The sequence below is a fragment of the Diachasma alloeum genome, unplaced genomic scaffold (genome assembly GCF_001412515.2).
Source record: "Diachasma alloeum isolate Michigan unplaced genomic scaffold, Dall2.0 Dall_scaffold_00645, whole genome shotgun sequence".
NCBI lineage: Eukaryota > Metazoa > Arthropoda > Insecta > Hymenoptera > Braconidae > Diachasma > Diachasma alloeum.
The window spans coordinates 18627-24213 of NW_021680777.1; the positions used below are offsets into that span (position 1 = coordinate 18627).

General features: G+C 35.9%; 1 long non-coding RNA gene across 2 annotated transcripts; it reads left to right on the forward strand.

Moving 5' to 3' along the window:
- Positions 1-1812: 1812 nt before the first annotated feature.
- Positions 1813-4644, forward strand: LOC107043855. 2 transcript variants are annotated; one of them, XR_001461284.2, is made up of 3 exons: positions 1813-2592; positions 3020-3295; positions 4472-4644. It is a non-coding gene; the product is annotated as an uncharacterized LOC107043855 (long non-coding RNA). The 2 variants fall into 2 exon arrangements; XR_001461285.2 differs by having other exon boundaries at positions 1821-2199.
- Positions 4645-5587: the final 943 nt, after the last annotated feature.

The following is a 5587-nucleotide window of genomic DNA, read 5'->3' on the forward strand; positions in this document are numbered from 1 at the left end:
AAGAAATAGTACATGAAAAACCAAGAATATATTTGCATTTTTTTATTTTTCTTCGCATTGTACATGTAATTTCATACGGGGCTAATTATTTTGACTTAAAATATCAATTTCATAACGTTCCCTCCAGCAAAAAAACTGCCAGTGGTGGGAGACTAAAGGAGATGAGGGGAAGCGTAAGTGGACCGGAACGCCGCTTCTGGCGCTCCGGCGAACTTGTCCCCTGTTTTCTGGCTTCATCATACCTGCTTGTATCATACCTTAACGTTTCCCATACCGTTGAGGGACCACCGTATACTTGGCGAATAAATTACATATTTTTCAAAAATAATCAATGTAATGATTAGGAAATGATTTGGAAAAATTTAGAAACGCTTTTTCATAATTTGGANTGGACAAGTTCCAACGAAGCCGCGCGCGGCGCTGTTGCGTCCCTTCCCCTCACGCGGATTAGATCTCCCACCACACGCCGATTTTACTTGCGTTGCGAGTTCAGATCCCCGTCAAATCAATTTTTTTTTTTTTTTTNGTGATATAATTTCACGAGCCAAAAACCACTTTTTTCACGAGTTACGAACAAAATTTTTCATCACAATGTGTCGGAAAGTTACTTCTCCGATACAGCGTGATGAAAATAAAATTTTGTGTTCAATCGAGAGGAACAGGATTAAAAAATGTTGAGATGAAAACTATATGATTCTCACCAAATTGTTCTATGGGATCGAGCGATAAAGATTGACTGAGAGTCATGTCGACTAGACGATTGAAATACTGATTAGAAGGAAGAATAATTAACATCAGAAGTCCATTTTATTAATTATTTCTCTTCTCTTCAGTGAAGCTTAATGGGAAGAATTTGGAGGGATGGAATTACGATAATGAGGATCCCAGTTTGAACTATGTTATTTAAAGTTTTCTTCTATGAACAAGTTTTGAAAAAGATACGAGGGTCATAATGGTCACGAGGGGTGAAATAAATGAGGTACAAGGGGTTTCAAGATCCACAAAAAAAAAAGTCCCAACTATTCACTTACGCACCTCACACAAACAACAATCGTTCTTTGACACTTGATCACTCGATAGCAAATCACCGCTTTTTTCCAGCCATTGTCGTCGCTTCTCAATTTTTTTCACACTGGGAAGGGAGAAAAAACGATAATTATCCTTAGAAGATGCTTTGCAATTTATAATTGCACACGATTTAATCATTTTACATGAATCAACTCGCGCAGACTGTTCAGATCTATTGGAGTACGTTTTGGAACAGACATAAACAAACAACATTCGCGAGATATTTTCGCGCGAAAAATAAATATTGTTCAACATTGGACAAAAATGCATTTTCATTTTATTTTCAATGCTATTATATTGAGCAGTGATTTCACTCTCAATCTTGGTAATTATTTTCAGTAAAAAAAGGAAGAATTCACCTATTATAAGATAAAAATCACCCCTTAATGAAAGGGTGAGCGGGCCATTGACTATTAAAGAAATAGTACATGAAAAACCAAGAATATATTTGCATTTTTTTATTTTTCTTCGCATTGTACATGTAATTTTATACGGGGCTAATTATTTTGACTTAAAATATCAATTTCATAACGTTCCCTCCAGCAAAAAAACTGCCAGTGGTGGGAGACTAAAGGAGATGAGGGGAAGCGTAAGTGGACCGGAACGCCGCTTCTGGCGCTCCGGCGAACTTGTCCCCTGTTTTCTGGCTTCATCATACCTGCTTGTATCATACCTTAACGTTTCCCATACCGTTGAGGGACCACCGTATACTTGGCGAATAAATTACATATTTTTCAAAAATAATCAATGTAATGATTAGGAAATGATTTGGAAAAATTTAGAAACGCTTTTTCATAATTTGGAAACAAATAGTTATTCAGTAATTAATAAAAAAACTGTTGGACCGTATACTTGGCAAACATTAACCGAAATTAATAAAATTTCACTTTAATTGATGTAGGACAATTTGGAAATAATAGTGAGAATGTTTTTTCCATTTGGAAATGTAATATTGCATCGAAAATTAATAAAAAAGGAATGAAGTTATTATTGTTCAGGAGTCACGTGACCGAGTCTTCCCCTTCCCATCACTTACTCCATTTACGTATAAAAAAAGTGAGGTTATGTCCCTCTCGCGGACTTGAATGTTCCCCTGTAACGTACCTTCAAACAATCTCCTGAAAATTATGAGTAAGTGGTTGAATGAAAAATTGACGACATTTAAAAACAAAATCACTGGACCCCTGATAAAACATGAAAGGATTTATAGAGAGGCAGACAGTGTCGGAGTGTTTCGTTGCTGAAATCTCTAAGCATCAGAAGCCCAAAGCCCCCAGGAAAGGAAAATCCATGGAGATGAAATACTAAAAAAAACCCTCCCAATTCCCTAAAATCAAAACTAAAAAAGCTGGCGAAATCTCCGAAAAATGAAGACAGATAACAGATAACTGGCAGGAGACGTTCGAGCTCTCCAGTGGACGAAATGGGCTGCCACAAAAGTGGTCGGACGAAAAAGCGAGTCTTTCAGATTTTCGATTCCAGTTGCTGCTAGATCTTGTGTTGATCAGTCAAACAAAGGATTAGGTGACATATGCAGCTATGGAGAGACTCCAAAATTATGGGTGTACTCCGGATCTTCTGATTGAATTTCCTAAGAAAGAAAATCTGAATTTCCTAAGAACATTGTCAAGACTCCTGACAATGTTCTTAGGAAATTAATTCATCCTGTTAGTTTTTATGAGATGAAGAAAATTATTCAAACCTTCTGAAAAGTTTGGAAAAGTAATGAGCTATTCGATCACTGTGAATAGTTTTCTGAACCTGTTGGTTTTAAAGGGAAATGTTAAAAAACATTTTTCAAAGACGTGAAATTCTCTACAAAAAATGTCACTTCATGATTTTTTTTTAAAGCTGTGTCCTTCATATATTTTGACAAAAGGAATATATCATCCTGTTTGGAAATGTTTTTGTGAACAAGATTTGATCCTAATTTTTTTCTAATTTTTTTCAGCCCGAAGTCCAGTATATTAAGAAAAATCTCTAAAGTCGAATTAGCTGAAAACACTCGAGGTTCACTGAGAATTGAAGTTTTTGTAGCCAATAGTTCGGGGGTCCAAGTTTTCACACAAAAATCACCTGAGAGAATGCCGAGATTGAACTCCGCCTCTCAGGAGCTTCAGAGGGAAACGAAGAGTTTTGAGAATGCCCATGGCTCCAAGAGCTGACAAAAAATGCAGTCATCCACAACGCCCTCCCCATCGGGGGAGAGTATTGATGGTCATAGGATGTAAGTATTTTTTATAATAATTATATAGTAGATTCTGTCATTGAGGCCATGAAAAGCTTTTCTGGCGTTTGTGTGTTTGCAGTCCGAAGCAAAGTCAAAGATTACAACAAAATCGCCAGAAAAGTTGTCTGCCACCGACTGACGAACTTTTTTTTCGTTATCTAGTCCGTGATATGAGGCTTCATGCCCGTCTGAATAAATTTTTTTTTTGTAGATTACCGAGGTGTTTTCACTGTGATGAATATCTTCTACATGAGGAGAAATAGCAAAATTTTCATATGATTTTTTTAGCTCACATTTCGCTCTACAAAAAAAATTCCATGGAATTTTTCTTAACTGTCCCCACTCGCGAGATATCCACCGACAACGGACCCTAGATGCGTAGTAATTATCGTAGTTTGCCGATTCACTACAAATTTTCAATTTAAAAAAATGCTCAATGGGCACATTATTCGAAATTCCTTGAAGTTTTTTTTCTTTCTCAATTAGAATTTCATAATCATTCAATTTATTACTTTTAAACCTGAATAGACAATGGAGGAAAGGAAATCAAATGAAATGTTGATATTTAAGTATCATCAACAGTGTAGCTAACTGATAATGAGAGGAATATTTTTCTAATTGTGAATGCCGAATGATGCGAAATAAGCAGCCATTAACGAGGCTTTCCGGGTAATAGGAAAGTCTTCAATGATTTCAAAGTCTTCTGCTCACGCTTGCTACAGTTAGTGGGGACGATATTCCAGGATTATTTGAGTAGCTCTAATAGATATTTACGAATTTTCATCGCCATTCTTTGTCGAAAACATTTATAGATGATTAAATTATGTTGATAATCAGCAACTTTAGGAGAACATTAATCGATTTTTCTTTAATTTTTTCTAATTCATCAACCTTCAGAAATATTTGAATTATCTCGATTACGAGTGATTTTAGAACAAAATGTCAGAAGACCTTTTTTATAGAAAATGTAATGACCTCCACAGAATATACTTCGACATTGTCTCTGAACTCTCTAATTTCGAAGATATTCCAAAAAACGTGGGATAAAATTGTTTTAATTCCATTTCTTTTAATTAATTCCTCATGAATCTCAACGAAAAATTCTGTATCACCTTACCGAAAAAAAAGCCTCTCCCCAAACTCAAAATTTCACGAAATCATTCGACTTTTCAGGAGTGGAGTTGGAGTAAAACAAATAACAGCAGACAAAAAATTGACGAAGAAGGCGCAGTTTAAGCAGGAGAGACCTATGAACAAAATCAAGGGTCAGACCAAAAAGAAACTAACAATAGAAATTAATAGAAAAATCTGTACTTTATTTTGTAAATAAAATCATTTCATATCAAGTGTTCTTTTTCATTATTCATTCAACATTAATATTTTACGCTACGAATCAATTATTATTTGTTGAATCTCGAGTAGAACAGCATGATTGATAAACGATATTCGAAAATTATGGATCATGCATCGACTTTCAGAAGAGAAGTGGTAGGAAGTGATAGAACATTAAGAATTTTTTTTATCCTGGTCAGTGTCCCAATTATTTTGAGTGTTATCAGGGGAAAAGAGCAAAAGATTTTTTGTGGGACGCTGTCCACATTGAGGATGCTCAAGGAGACATCTCCTAACCGAAACCAACCAGCAGGTAATTGATCTCAGTCCAGCGATCCTTAGGGGGGGCCACTCCACCAATTGCGTCCTTATTCCCTCTGGTGTCTTCGCCTGTCCCTCCACCAAATTGAAACGATTGCTGATGCAGTGGACGTGTATGCAGATGTGGCCCACCTTGAGACCGCCCTGATGAATTAAACCCAGAGTTAACACTGGGTTCACTATGGGTTAATGGAACTTTCGCAGACTTTTTTTCTTCCTTCACTGGGTTTTCCCTATAAACCCAGAGTTGACTCGGAGTTAACTCTGGGTTTGATCGATCAGGGTGACTTTTCGAAAAGAACAAAGTCCTCCGATTGTGTCTGGAATGTCACCTTTGCGGTCTCAAAGGAGGACTTTACAGATTTTTCTTAATATACTGGACTTCGGGCTGATAAAAATTATAGAACAATTAGGATCAAATCTTGTTCACAAAAACATTTCCAAACAGGATGATATATTCCTTTTGTCAATATTTGAAATGTTTTTTTTACATTTCCCTTCAAACCCAATAGTTTCAGAAATATTTTTGTAGGATAATTATTGAAACAATATCCTCATCTTATAAAAATTAACAGGTTAAATCTAAACAGGATTAGAAATAGGTTTAGGAGTTCTAAGCTGGTTTTTCATTCCTTT